The following is a 14,048-nucleotide window of genomic DNA, read 5'->3' on the forward strand; positions in this document are numbered from 1 at the left end:
TGGGGTCTGAGCTTACGGTGTCAGAAGCCCACGCTCAAGGCGTCCGCCAGGGTGGGAAGGATCTGCTTTCAAGCTCCATCAGTTGGTGACACAATTTATTCCCCTGCAGTTGTAGGGTTCATGGAAGCTTGTTTCTTTCAAGCGAGCAAGGAGAGAGAGAGAGAGACTGCTAGCAAGATGGAGTCATATAATGTAACTTTAACCTAATCAAGAGAGTGACATCTTAGCACCTTTCCCATATTTTATGGGCCAGAAGCAATTCCTGGGACCTGCCACACTCAGGGAGAAGGAATCCCACAAACTTGGGGGGCGGGGTATCACGGGGACTACCTGCTGAGTCTACTTCCCAATCACTCATCTTGATCACCTATGTTCTAGCATTTTCTTTTACACCCCACCCTTCTCCACCAATGGGTAAACTCCTGCCCCATGGTGTGCGAAGTTTCCATGGGCATGGAAGCTTGTTTCTGGTCCCTTCTTCTGTCCCTCTTGTTCCGGGGGTCTTCCTGCCCCCACCACCCCTCTGTCGCTCCGGTCCGGGGTCCCCAGTGCCTGCCAGGCTGCTGATGGCTTCCGCTCTTTGCACACCTCACTCTGCCAGAGGCAAGGGGCACAGTGGTCAGCTCTTTCCCCCTTGAATTCATCCTCCCCTCGGGGCTCGAGGTCCCCCCGTATGGGTCTCCTCTGTCAACCTCACCTTCTACCTTGTATCCTGCTCACTGCTTGGGGGTGGGGTGGGGCAGGGCTCACCCTCTCTTGGGGCTAAGTCCCATCTTCAGCCTGAGTTTGCCCCATGGTCATCCTCCCGGAGTCCATGCATGTGTGTGGTGCTGGTGGCCTCTTACCCTCCACTTGGGTGTCTCCTGGTCATCTCAGACTGGTCGTGTCCTGCCCGAAGACTGCTTCCCCCACCCCCGAATAGGCCCCCAACCCCATCTCACTCATACTAGTAGGTGGACCCCCCATTCTCTCACCAGAGCTCAAGCCATAAACTGGGGAGCCATCGTTGCCCCCCCACCTTCGCCCCCTCATGCCTGCGCTATCCCCCCATCCTCTTGACACCCAGCCTGAACCCACCACCGCCCTCCACCTTCCCAGCCGCCACCTGCCCAGGTCGCTTCCACTCCTGCCCCTGCCACCCACGCGCCACACGCGGTCAGAGCAGTACACGTCAAAGCAAATCGTTTCACATCAGCCCCCACGCCCTCCACTTAAAAGGCTTCCTGTGGCTTCCCATTACTCTTGGAATAAAATCCCGATGCCTCGACATGCCCTCCAGAGTGGGTCGCCGCCTCCTCTGGGGCCCCATCCGTTACCGCCCCCCACCCCACGCCTCCCTTTCTGCACCATGGAAGCCCATCTGCTTGTTTCTCTAAGTGGGAGACGCTGGGCAGGGCCGTGAGCCCCAAGGAGGTCAGGTGAAACGGCACTGTGTACGTTAGCCCTCTCCAAAGTGTGTTTTGGTGGCGGGAGAGTGTTATGAATAAGCTTTTAATTCCAGAGAGGGCGTGGGGCAGCTGTCCCATGGCGGGGTTTATTGACACATGCGTCTGCTCCGTCACCCAAGGCCCTGAGCCTGGGTGCCTCCCCGGGACGCAGCCTTGGCTCACCTGCACTTGGTCAGATCTACCTGCTGCCTCACTACTGGGGTGCCACGCACCTGGGGAAAATTGTGATGAGCAGGGAGGGACTCTCAGAGCCCGCGTCCGAACGAGCTGGGAAGCCAGCCCCTCCCCCAAGAAGCTGGGCAGGTGGAGGGTGGCAGGGCTGATCGAACATCTGTCATCCGGGTAGACTGTCTTTTTATGTCTTTTTTAGGGCGGACAGAATCCTTGGGGTCCGAGTCGGGCAGACCCTGAACTTGTGGGTTGAAGCGAATCGGTTCCCCTGCCTCAGTTTCCCCATCTGCATGATAGGCACTCTGTTCTATAAACAGATACAACAGCACGGCTGAGGGCACCCTGCAATGTCACATAAGCAATAGGAGGGTTTTTTTAAGAGGAGTCTTTGAGGACACTTTCTCAAATGGAAATCCAAAGTTCATAGATGCTTGTTCAGCCATAAAAGGGAATGAACTTCTCATGGGTGCTATAGTACGGATGGACTTTGATGACGTCGTGCCAAGCAAGCTAGACACAAAAGGCATGTACTGTGTGATTCACTTAGATGAAATATTTAGAATAAGCAAGCGCAGACAGACGAGAAGCAGATGAGAGGCTGCCAGGAGGGGGCAAGAATAGGGACTTGTGTCTTAGTGGGTACAGCGTTTCTATTTGGGGTGATGCAAGAGTTTTGGCAATGGTTGGTGGCCCAGCTCTGTGAATGTAAGTGATGCCTTTGAATTGTGCACTTAAAAATGGTTACAATGAGAAATTTCATTTTATATATATGTTACTCTGATACATATTTTCTTAAAAGTCTAGAGAGGGCAATGGGTATACCATCCTCAAGATAACAAAACTATAGACACGGAGAAGAGATTGCCAGGTTTCTGGGACACCGATGGAGCAGAGCTATGGGGAACGGTTCTGTAGATGGTGACACGAGTCTGTACAGATAGTCGAGTTTCACAGAACTACACATACACACACACACTCAGTGAGCTCAGGTTAAAACTGGAGAAGAGGCAATGAGGCCTGTAGACTAGTTAACAGTATCTCAATAACGTCAGTTTCCCAGTTTCGAAGTTGTACTTCAACCACATCAGCTGCTGCCAGTGGGGAAAGCTGAGCAAAGCAGCCACGGGAATCTTTGTAATATTTTTGCAACTTCCTGTGCATCTATAATTATTTCAAGATAAAAAAGTTTTCCCAAAATGTTCAGAAAGGGTAATTCACACATCCAAGTTCACACAGCAAAATGAGCACTAAGCTAGACTTTGTATCCAGGTGTCCTGATAGCCGGGGGTCTTTCCACTCTGTCATAGAAAGTGAGCAGGACAGGCATTCAGCAAAATAACAGTAAAACAATAGAGCAGGAGTAGGCATGGAAATCACAATAGCAGGGAGAGTGGCAATAATGATAGCGGCAGCAGTGAGTGTAGTTGTTATAGCAGTAACAGTGGTGACGATGCCTCTATTGATTGAGGGCTTAGCTCTGGGCTGGGCATGTTGCAGACAGCTCTAAAGATATTACCCCTGCTTCTCACGCCAGGCCCTCGAGCTAACCTCCATTACACAGATGAGGAAACCGAGGCACCACACCCAATGTCACACAGACAGAGAATGGTAAAGCCTGAATTTAAGCTTTAGGGAAGCACCCCAAGCCTCAAACCTGCAGGCCTTTGCTCTCAACCATCGTCCCCATTTGAAACCCTCGAGCAAAACCATGCCGGCCAAGCTGAGACTCAAGCCTGGTACCTGGCGTCAAGCTCTGGGACATGTCTACTCTCCGAAAAGCGTCCTGGTTGACAAGAAGCTGCTGCCCACCACGGGAGGACCAGAGATCCTCCTCTGAGGTCCAGGACAGGCAGGAAGGGTATATCTGGCACTGCAGGGACCCTCCTGCTTCCTGTCCACCCTGTCTTGACAAAGAGCAAAGGCAGGGAAAAGAAGGTATCCAAATAGATAAATGAGCCAACAACCACACAGTGCCCCCTCCAGAAGGCTGCACACGCAGCAGGCCACGTGGGGATAGCCTTGGCCCGAGGTGCCCAGAACCGCAGCTCCTACTCACTGACCTGCCACTACTGGGCTGAGTGCCTGGCTGAACACAGCCTTCCCTGGGCTTCGGTTTGTACTCAGAATAACTCTTGCTCAGATTCTTCTCTTCACCTGTGTGGGGGTGTTTGTGGCTCCCCAGAGGCCCGCCCATGCAGGTGCAGCCTGGATGACCCTCTTCTGAATTAGTGTCCCCGGGCTGCGTAACCAATGATCACAGACCAGGTGGTTTAAAACGACATTAATTCATTCTCTCCTGCTTTAGAGGCCAGAAAGCTCAGATCAACCTGACCTCAGGGCCACGGGGCCTCCAGAGGCTCTGGGGAAGGATCCTTCCCTGCTTCTTCCAGCTTCTGGTGGCCCCAGGCATCCTTGGCTTGTGGCCACCTCACTCCAATCTCTGCCTCCATCTTCACACGGTCTTCTCCTTTTCTCCCTTTCCCTCCTCTGTTTGTCTCTTCTAAGGATTTAGAGTCCACCCACGTAATCCAGACACATCTCATCTCAAAACCCTTAACTTAATTACATCTGCAAAAGCCCTTTATCTCAATAAGGTCACAGTCACAGGTTCTAGGGGTAATGTGGAATGTAGCTTTTGGGGGGTCCTCATTCAATCCACAGCAGGCCCTCCGCCACAATCACGCTGGAGATGGGGAATACTTTGATGTCATCCTGCTTCCACCTCCACCCTGAGAGGAAAGGTCACCACCTCACCCTGGTCCCCAGGTTTATCTGACCTGGCCCCTGCTTTCTGAGCCCCTTTGCATCCTTGGTTCCAGCCACAGGGCCTTTGCACAGGCTGTTCCTCAGCCCGGGGTGCTCCTTCCCCTATTTTTGATCACCCTTCCGCTCTCAGCTCAGATGTACAACATCCCCAGAGATGCCCTCCCTGAGCTCCCAAACTGGGCCAAACTTGCGTTTCGATTCTCACAATGCCCAGAACTCTCCCTTGCAGAGCTCGCCATACATGTATAGTTAATTTCCTTTGTGGGATGCTGTGTTGGGCGAGCAGGGCTGACTTCTCCATCACAAACAAGAGTCTCGGTACCTAGGGCTCCCACAAATATATTTAGCAACCCACAATTATGTTTTCATTTCTTTTAAAATGGAGAAAATGAATTTGATCCATTCTGGAAAACAACACAGTCACAAAAAATATAAAGAAGCCCATGAGGGCAAGGTGCCTAGAGCTCACAGAAGATGCCCTGGGGAAGGACCATGTACCAGCACCTGGCACAGGCCTTGCACATAATAGGGGCTTCCTGAGTGCCCTTGATGGGAGGGAGGAGGGAAGACAGTGTGTCTTGGCATGGAGGTGGACAGATGGGTTTGATCCCCTTGTGTCTACCACCTCCTCGCCTCCTCTGGGACTGTCTCCCCGTCTGTAAGATGAGAATGTATCTTGCTTGATGCATCACCCACCTTCCCTGTGTTCAGGGGATCACGGGAGAACCTGGAGCATGGAACTGGACCTGTGAGCATGGGCATGGCTGACGTGCATCGGGTACCAACGAGGCAAGGGCCCCCCTGATGGGTGCTCTGTGCTCTACGCTTGTCCCCATTTTACAAGTGAGGGACCGAGGTCCAGAGGGAGAGGGGCCTGTGAGCAGTCACCCAGTGGGGAATGCTCACTCAGCCGGGCGGTCACTCAAGCCACAGAGCTGTCACTCAGTGGGGTGGTCACTCAGCTGCGAGGTGGTCACTCAACCAAGGCGGCCACTCAGCCGGGGAGCAGTCACTCGGCTGGGGACTGGTCACTCAACTGCTGTGGTCGCTCAGCTGGGGACTGGTCACTCAGGCAAGGAGTGCACTCACGCCATCAAACAGTGGCCACTCTGCCAGCGGATCAGAGGAAAGTCAGTCTCACTGCAGAGAACATCCCCAACCCCGGCGCGGTCCAGCAGCCGCCGACAGGCTCTCCTGGGGTTGGCTTATGGGGCACCCTGAAACCACAGACGTCCCAGCCCCCCTGCTGAGGGGCAAGAGATGGAGAAAGCAGGAAGGCCAAGGCTGGTGAGCGGCCCTAACAGAGGGCAGTGAGCAGTCCATGGGAAGGAAGGAGGCAAGCCGGGCTCCCCCCAAAGTGCCCCCAAAGGCTGGTTTCCTTCCCTGCACTGGGGGAGCCACACAGCAGGGGTGGCCAGGAAGCAGCAGAGAGGGTGAGACCCATGCAGGGTAAATCTGTAAAACTGGGTTCACTCGAGCTCTGCTCCTAACTTGCTGTGTGGCCCAGACAAGTCACAGGTTTTCTCATCTGTGAAATGGGGCCACTATTGGACCTTCCTTGTTGGGCCCCTAAGAGACATGAATGAGTGACCATGGGCTCAAAAAGAGACCCAGCGCACATCAGGGCTCCGTAAGAGGTGGACAGTTTATATAATTTATTAAAAACTGAAGTTTGTTATCACGTCTTACCCAGGCCTGGCCTATGATGGGCACCCCAGAAGGGTACCCCAGAAGGGACTCGGGAGGATAACAGAGGAGTTTACCAAAGGACATGAGGGATGGATTGTAAGTGTTATGAAGGAAATAAAACAGGTAGATTGGAAGGGCTGGGGCAATGGGAATGGGGGCACCTTAGGGTGTCCAGGGTGGCTTCAAGCCAAATGACAAGAGATGACAATCTGGGGGCATCCACATTTCAGCAGAGGGAAGGTTTGGGGCAAAGGGCTGGAGGTAGGAAGGAGACAGGTATTTCTAAGGACTGTGTGGCTAGAGAAGAATAAGTAAAAGGAGAGCTGGTGAGGGATGGGGTTGGAGAGCTGGCCAGAGGCTGTATCATGAGGGGCTTTACAAGCCAATCTGGGATGGATTCTGCTCCATATTAGGTCTGGCATTGGGGGGTGCAGTGAGACTGGGGAGAAATGGGCAGATTCCCACGTTCTAACTGGAACACCACCAGCATCCGCCAGCACATTCTACCAACGGCTCTCGTGTAATAAACCACCCAAAACGTAGTGGCTTAAAACAGTAATTGTTACCTTGCTCCTAAATTCCATGTCTGAAACTCGGGCAGGCTCAGGGATGGCTGTCCTCTGCTCTACCTGGTCAGCCTGGCTCCGGCAGCTGCATTCTGCTGGGTGCCCCATGCATATATCTGAGGCTTTGAGGATGGCTGGGGGAGGGGGGGGTCAATCCCCTCCAGGTCAGTCCCCTCCAGGGCCTCCCTCTCCAGCAGGGTCACCTGGACTTCCTTACCTGGAGGAGCAGGTGGACCATCAGATTGGGGGTCAAGACTTCTGCTGTGACCTGGTTGTCCTTGAGCTGCCAGGTGGCAGACAACCACACTGAACAAGGCTGGAAGGGAGCAAGTTTTGAGCTCCTTCTGTGTACAGGGACACTGAGAGTTAGGGATAATGAGCCACATTCTACAGATGAGAGTCTGAGGCTCAGAGAGGTGAAGCATTTTGCCCACAGTCACCCAGCAATGTAGTCTCAAAGCAGGGATTCGAGCTCTAGTGGGAAACAGAAAGCATTTTATTTTCTCCGCCTTGCTCATCGCGAATGCCAGGGGCTTGTCAGGGAATTCTGCCTTTTTATTATAGATGAACAACGACGGTCATTGTCAAGGGCTCATGGAGCACCAGGCATTGCCAACGAGCCACAGAAGAGGTATTGTGATTGTCCACAGCTCGTGGGGCAGGAAACTAGGGCTCAGAGAGGGTAAGTGACTGGCCCAAGGTCACACAGTGCTCATGCATCCGATCTAGGACTCGAACCCCGAATCTGCCTTGACCCTAAAACCCACCTTTTAACTCTTCACCTTAATCATCTGCCATCTTTAACACAACCACGCTCACAACTTTAGATTCACGACATGGCAACCTCAGGACCTTTGCGTGGAATCTACATCAGGGATCTGCAAACCACAGCCCCCACGGGACAAATCCGGCCCACCACCGATTTCAGCAAATAAAGCTTTATTGGCACACTGCCACACTCATTCGGTTATTTATTGACTGTGGTTGCTTTCCTGCCGCGAGCGGACTTGAGTAGTTGCAGCAGAGACTACCTGACCCGCAAAACATAAACTATTTACTAGAACAAAGGTCATCAGATCCTGGCTTCTCATCGCGGAAATGAGGAGAGTGACTCCCAGAGCGGGGAACCCCCTTGCTGAGGTCACACAGTGGCAGAGCAGGGATAAAGATGGGGGTCTCTTGAAGGCCCTTTACTCGATTAGCCAGTGAAGCCCTCAAGACACTATCTTGGGAGTGTGGGACTCAGGACAGAGCTTTGCGGGAAGGCAAGGGAAACTGAGTAAGGTTCCTTCCTTGCCCGGGAGAAACTGCTCTAGTTGAGAAGTGGAAGGACCAGGAGACTTAGTGCTGCTTTAGCTTTTGGATATGAATAGCTTACCAGCAACTCGAGGTCCTTTCTCTCCAGCTCAAGGACCCCTTACAAGGCTCCTGGGTGTTCTGGAGAATTTAGCCCCTGATCTTCGAAGACTCCAGGGACCGCCAGCCCCGCAGGGACCCCCTCTTGCAACCGTGCAGAAGAGAATGAAAAATAGCCCAGAAACCAAATCTGCTCTCTCAGGTTGGCAGCTCAGCTGAGTGCCAATGTCTCCCCAGATGGACAGGGATACTGTTTCGTCCCCAAGGACAGGACATTCCTTGCACCAGTTGGATCCTCCCAGCTAAAAATGAAAGTCCTTCAAACATTGCAGGGGTTCGGAAGACTTAAGAAAAAAAAAAAGTACCCCCCACCTGCTCCCGCCCCGACAGCAGCTTTTCAAGCCACACACAGACAGAATCAAGCTCCGTTTGTTTCCCGAAGAAGGAGGGTCAGGGGCTTGGAAAAAAAGAACCTTCTCTGAAACTCACGGGGGGAGGCGAAGGCAGGGTCAGAGGGCACATTCCGATTGCTAAGAAGCATTGACAAGCGCCCAGATCCCCTGGGCCTTGAGAGACCTGGGGAAGGGGCGGGGGTTGGGGGGGAGGCAAGGGGGCCTCCAAAGCGGCGACCTCAGAAAGTCTCCCCCAGTTGGCCACAAAGAGTTCGAGGGCGAACCCCGCTCCCTTGCTGGGCCCCCACCCCCTGCAGATAGGCCAAGAAAGAATTCCTGTGTCTTCTGGAAGGAACAGGGCAGGGAAGTGTAGCCAAGACTTTTTTTTTGTTCATTTAGTTGGTTGGGTTTTGAACCCAAATTGGAAACCGGGAGAGTCAAATGATGAACAATGGGGAAAACTGGGAATTTGTATTCATCACCTGCGGTATTGGAACGGGCGTGGATGTATAGATCCCAGGGGGAGCCTTGGCTCTGCCGTCACGGGCTGTGTGACCTCAAGCGACTGTCTTCACCTCTCTGAGCCTCGGTTTCCTCGGCTGCAATTGGGACACTCGTCCCTGCCTCCCGGGGTTGGGATGATCCACTGAGATGGCAGGAAGGGTGAGGCAAGCCTGTGCAGCAGCTGGCACCCAGGAGGTGCTCTGAAATGCAAGGCATTCTGTGACCTTTGTCAAAGCCTATGGCAGAGGTGGGTAGAGGGAGAGCAGGGAGGCTGGTGGGGGCAGGGGGCTGGGGACTGGGTGTGGGCACGGGGGCAGTGAGATGAGGCCCGATGGAGGGCAGGTGGGGACACTGATCCGAAAGGAGAGGCGCTGCAAGGCCACCTTCAACCATGAAGCAGCTAAACAGGCAGAAGCGTTTTGAGAGCGTCTTGCTGAAATCCCTTTTCCGCAAGGGAAGCTAAAACCCAGAGGATTCCCAGCACATCGGGGGTGCACTGACAGCTCGGCCAGAAGCTTTCTCCCCTCGCCTTCTCTGGGCGCCCCTTTGGCCAAATGCCTCCACCTGTCCCTTTAAAGGCGAGGCAGGGACATCCTGCCCCTGCGGGAAGGGGCCCGAGGTTTCCCTAAGGAGTTGCAGAAAGCAATGTCTTCAGAGGCAGGGAAAGACAGCTTGCACCTTGCAAAAGGTATGAGCTCACAGCCAACGTGTTTCTGCCTTGGCTGGGGCTAATGGAGCAGGTGGGAAGTATTGCAGAAGTTGATAACCCGTTATGCAAAGAAAATCCATAGGCACATCCGTGGGTCCCCTCCGTGTTGGGCCAGTTCCCGGAGCGTCAGCCTCTTGTCCTGAACAGGCAGCGGATCTTGTCATCAACTCCTGCTTGTGCAGAGGGAAAAGAAAACAGGGCTTCAGAAGGCACCCACTTCCGACCCACTGTCGGTCTGTCTGCCAGTGCCCTCTGTGACCTGCACGGCGGGCGCCCATAGCCTCTGGTTTTAGAGTGAGGTGCCCCATGCATATCATCGGCCAGACACGCCCACGTTCCTGGACATGCCGTGATGGAGGCCTTTGGCCTTGGCTTGTTCCTTGGTCCCACAGTCTGTTAGTACCAGCCTTCTGGAATAGCGCTGGGCCAGCAAAAGCAAACATGATCTTCCCTTTCTTTTCCCAGCGTTGGGAGACACGTGTGTCCTCTCTCCCTCCTGGCCTCATGTCAGACCAGGTGATTGAGCTCACCTCTGCTGGCAAACAACTGGGGATTGAGTCTTTGTGCTTGGGGGGATATAGTGCACAGCCCTCCACGGGACTTGAAATTGCACAGGTTTCAAGGTTTAACGAATGATCTTATTGCCCCCAGTAAAATTCTCAAGACTGGAAGTGATGAAAAGGCCCTGTGGCAGGTCACTGCAGACCTGAGCTTCCTTCCTGGATGCTCCGCAGCGGCAGTTCCAGGGCATGGGTGAGGCCTGATCTACCTGCTCCCAAAACTGCTTACTAAACATTGTTGGCTCTCCAGGGTCCCCTCAGGGTCCTTGAACTCACTGTCCCCATCCCCCAGCACACCTGCATTCCTGATCAAGTCAATCCACCTGCCTGCTGGAACAACCCCTGGGTTCATACCTGCGTCTCCCCAAGCCCATCGCAAAAGCTCCTCCAGCCAGGAGTTGGTGCTTCCCAGCTGCCCTTGACAGCTCCTGCCTCTCAAGTCCCTTCACTGGCACTTGGCACTTTCCGGGTCCCTGTTGGGGGGGTAATCACATTTGCCACCACACAAGGGGGCTGTAGAGTGGTCCACTAGCGAGGAGGCCTGAGGGGTCAGTACTGTTCAAAGACTCCCAGGAGATCGTAATGGTGGCAGCTCACTCACTGGCAGGAGGTGCCAGAGGGAGTGTTTCTGCCTAGAAACATTCTCATCCACACACGCAAATGAGAGGCAAAGCCCACGCCAGCCCGGTCCACAGTCCTTCACAGTTTGCAAGAGGCTTTCCTTCCACGAGAGCTCCCTGGCTCTTCCGAGCAGCCTGGCAGAGGCAGAGAGGGCAGGGGCACTGATCCCACTTGCCAGATGATGATACCGAGGTCACAATGGGCCAGGACTCGGCTGGGGAGAGCATTGGGCAGGACGCAGAGGCAGCTGATAGAAGCACAGCCTTGCAAGCCAGGCTGGGGGAGGACCGAATCCTGAATTCACTATAGAGCAGCTGTGCTACATTTGGCCAGTGGCTTAATGTCTCTGTGCCCCAGTTTCCACATCTGTCAAAAGGGGGGAAACTAATAAATTCCCACTTCCTGGAGCTATTGTAAGGCTTAAATGAGTCAATGAACATAAAGCACTGGCTTAGAGCAGGTCCTGGCACGAGGAAAGCATGAGAACTGTTGGTTCTTACCATCATCATCCTCCTCCTCTTCCTAGCCCTACAAGCAACCAGCAACGGGACCTCAGGTTCTGCTCTGGCCTCAGTTTCCCCACTGGCAGCACGACTATGGGGATCTGATGTTCTCAGCAGGTCCAGAATTCCCGCTTCCACTCCCAATGCCCGGACAAGGAAGGTGCCAGAAAGCAGGGTGCCCAAAAGCCCCAGACAACAGCATCTTCTCTTTCCTCTGTCCGTGCTCCCATCTGCTGCATGAGCAGGCTGGACAGGTAATGTCCCGTGAAACGCAACGCCCAGTCTTTGCACTACAACCTCACCAGGGACCCCATAAGCCTTTTGAAGATCTGGGGGAAACCGAGTCACCCTCCTCCCCGACCCTTTTGCAGATTGCCAGGCCTGCAGCCAGAGCAGGGCGGGAAGGGGTTAACTCCCCGCGGCTAGGTAAAGGGAGCCCTGTGTGCTGTGTTCCGACCCCAGCTTGACAGCCAGAGCCTCTGAGGGAAGAGCCCCCGTGTTTGCATTGGCAGCGGGGCCAGACAGCCGGTGGAAGGAATCCACAACGCTCAGCGGGGCCTGGAAAAGTCGCCTCATTTTGCAGCCGGGCCAGGCCAGCCGCCGCGCCAGGGTCCCCGCTCCGCCACCCACCACCCATTACCTAAGCCCCACACAGAACGTGTGCGCGTGGCGCAGGGGGTGAGGGGCGGCGGGCGGCTCAGACAGGCCGGGCATTCACAGGCCGTGCCCTGCCTGGCCAGATGCAGCCAGCAGTGGGGCCTGCAGCTGGGTGGGGGTCCTTCCCCCACCGCAGGAAGGACGTTTGAATTGGCTCTTGGAGAATTCAAGCCATTAGGGGGATGGAGCGAACATGGGGCTTTGCAAACCTGGGGGTGTCTGAGCGGGAGGGGAGGTAGGGGAGTCACCTTCCCTGGGGTGGCAGAGGCAGACTTGGCGTCAGACGTCCTGGGGTCTGTTCCTCACCAGCCATGAGACCTCAGGGAAGCCAACTTGCCTTGCCTCGGTTTTCTTACCTGTAAAATGGGTACAATCAATGGGTCTGGATAAGTGGACTGTGACTGGCTCACGGTAGGCCATGTATGGATGCGTGCCCTTCCCTCCTACAAAATGTTCCCTCCCAGAGCTGCTGGGATGGGGTCAGGTGACCAGGCAACCATGAAGCAGCTTTGTCCACCTGTCTGGCCCTCTTCTGTGAGATGGAAGCGTCCTCTTCATCCCTCCCTGCCATCTTCATGCTCATGATGGTTCCATGGGACCAAAAACTAGAAGGCACTTTGTCAAGCAGGCAAACATCTATTACTGGGGCCTAAACTGGGGCTCTAGATTGAGACCTGCCTGAGTTCAGGTCCTCAGAGCAAAGCACCGCAAGCCTCTGGGTCTCAGTTTTCTTATCCGTAACATCAAGATAATTGCAGTATCTGCCCTGTAGGGTGTCATGAGGATAAAATGAACCAGACTAGAGCAGTTCAAGTTTGTGCAAGCACCAAAACCATCCAGGGGGCTGGTCAGAGCACAGACCACACTGAGCCCCGAATTTGCATTTCTAACAAGTTCTCAAGTGATGCCCATGCTGCTGGTTCCCGGAAAGCACAATTTGAGGACCAGTGGCCTAGTGCATGCAAAAGGCTTAACACGATGTCCAGCAAGTACTCAAAATCACGCATTACTTAAAAATAAATAACAACAATGACAGTAATAGTATACTGTTCCAGTGTGAGTGTCTGGCCACGCCGACTCTGGAATTAAAGCCAGATCCTTGTGCCCAGGGTTACGCCAGTCCAAGACCCCCACCCAGCCTGGAGACTGCAGTCCTGGCTCAGCAGCTGCAACCCCCAATCTCTCTAGGATTCCTCCCGAGCTGGTCTGCTAGTGCCCCCAGCTCTGACCTCTCAGTAAAGAAGGAGGCAAAACAATTAGCTGCTGGGGAGATGTGTCCCACCCCCTGCAGCCCAGAGACCTCTGAAAAGAAATCCAAGCTGCCCCTTTTATCTCTCCCTCTCTTTGTTCTACCCAGGGTGGGGCTGTCACTGGAGCCACCTCCTAGCCCCAGACAGGCTCAGAGATCCTTTCCTGGAACTCTTTCCTTTCCCTAGGAAATGTGGGAAACAGTAAGGAAATTCAGACATTCATATTCACCTCCAGGGCAAATCCCAGCTTGCTATGTCTGCAGAGGACTTACTGGGTCAGGGACTGCAATCTCAGAAGGTTCGGAGCCAGGCAGGGAAGGTAAATGCATAAAGAGGGCAGAGTGAAGGCATTAGGGAGGGGTGGAGACTGTGGCAAATTGCAGATTCAGGTCCCACTTGGAAGGGGCCACTTAACTCCAGCTGAGATTTAGAATTGTGGGATTTTGTTTTGTTTTTGCTTTGTGTTAAGTAATAGTTACTGACTTTGGGGGGGGTTTTGGTATTGGCAGTCTCCAAAAATCAAACCCGGGTCTCTGACATGGCAGATGAGAATTCTGCCGTCGAGCCACCAATACACTGCCCAGTTATTGACCTTTAAAACCCTATCAGATCCTAATGAAAAATATCTGAAGACTAGATTTGGCTTGTGAGACAGTAGTTTGTAAACCTATTCCAGGCCGGTTTGTCCTGGACCCACAAAATGGGTCCTGATAGAAGGGGCCCCCTGGTCAATCTTGCTCATTCCACAAGGTATCCCTAATCCCCTCTGGGAGCCCCAAAGCGCATTAGCATATTAAAGGCCCTGGAAAGGCCTGCAGGAAAGAGACTGAATGAACTCCACCAAGCCCAGGAGACT

The 14,048-nt window shown here is 53.9% G+C and overlaps 1 long non-coding RNA gene across 1 annotated transcript; it reads right to left on the reverse strand.

Annotated features, from left to right (window-relative positions):
* On the reverse strand, positions 1–7,089 carry LOC143682362 (uncharacterized). The gene is made up of 3 exons (XR_013175094.1): positions 6,858–7,089; positions 6,641–6,732; positions 1–134 (listed from the first exon to the last, which is right to left on the reverse strand). It is a non-coding gene; the product is annotated as an uncharacterized LOC143682362 (long non-coding RNA).
* Between the last annotated feature and the right edge of the window lie 6,959 nt (positions 7,090–14,048).

Source organism: Tamandua tetradactyla, chromosome 5, assembly GCF_023851605.1.
Source record: "Tamandua tetradactyla isolate mTamTet1 chromosome 5, mTamTet1.pri, whole genome shotgun sequence".
Classification (NCBI taxonomy): domain Eukaryota; kingdom Metazoa; phylum Chordata; class Mammalia; order Pilosa; family Myrmecophagidae; genus Tamandua; species Tamandua tetradactyla.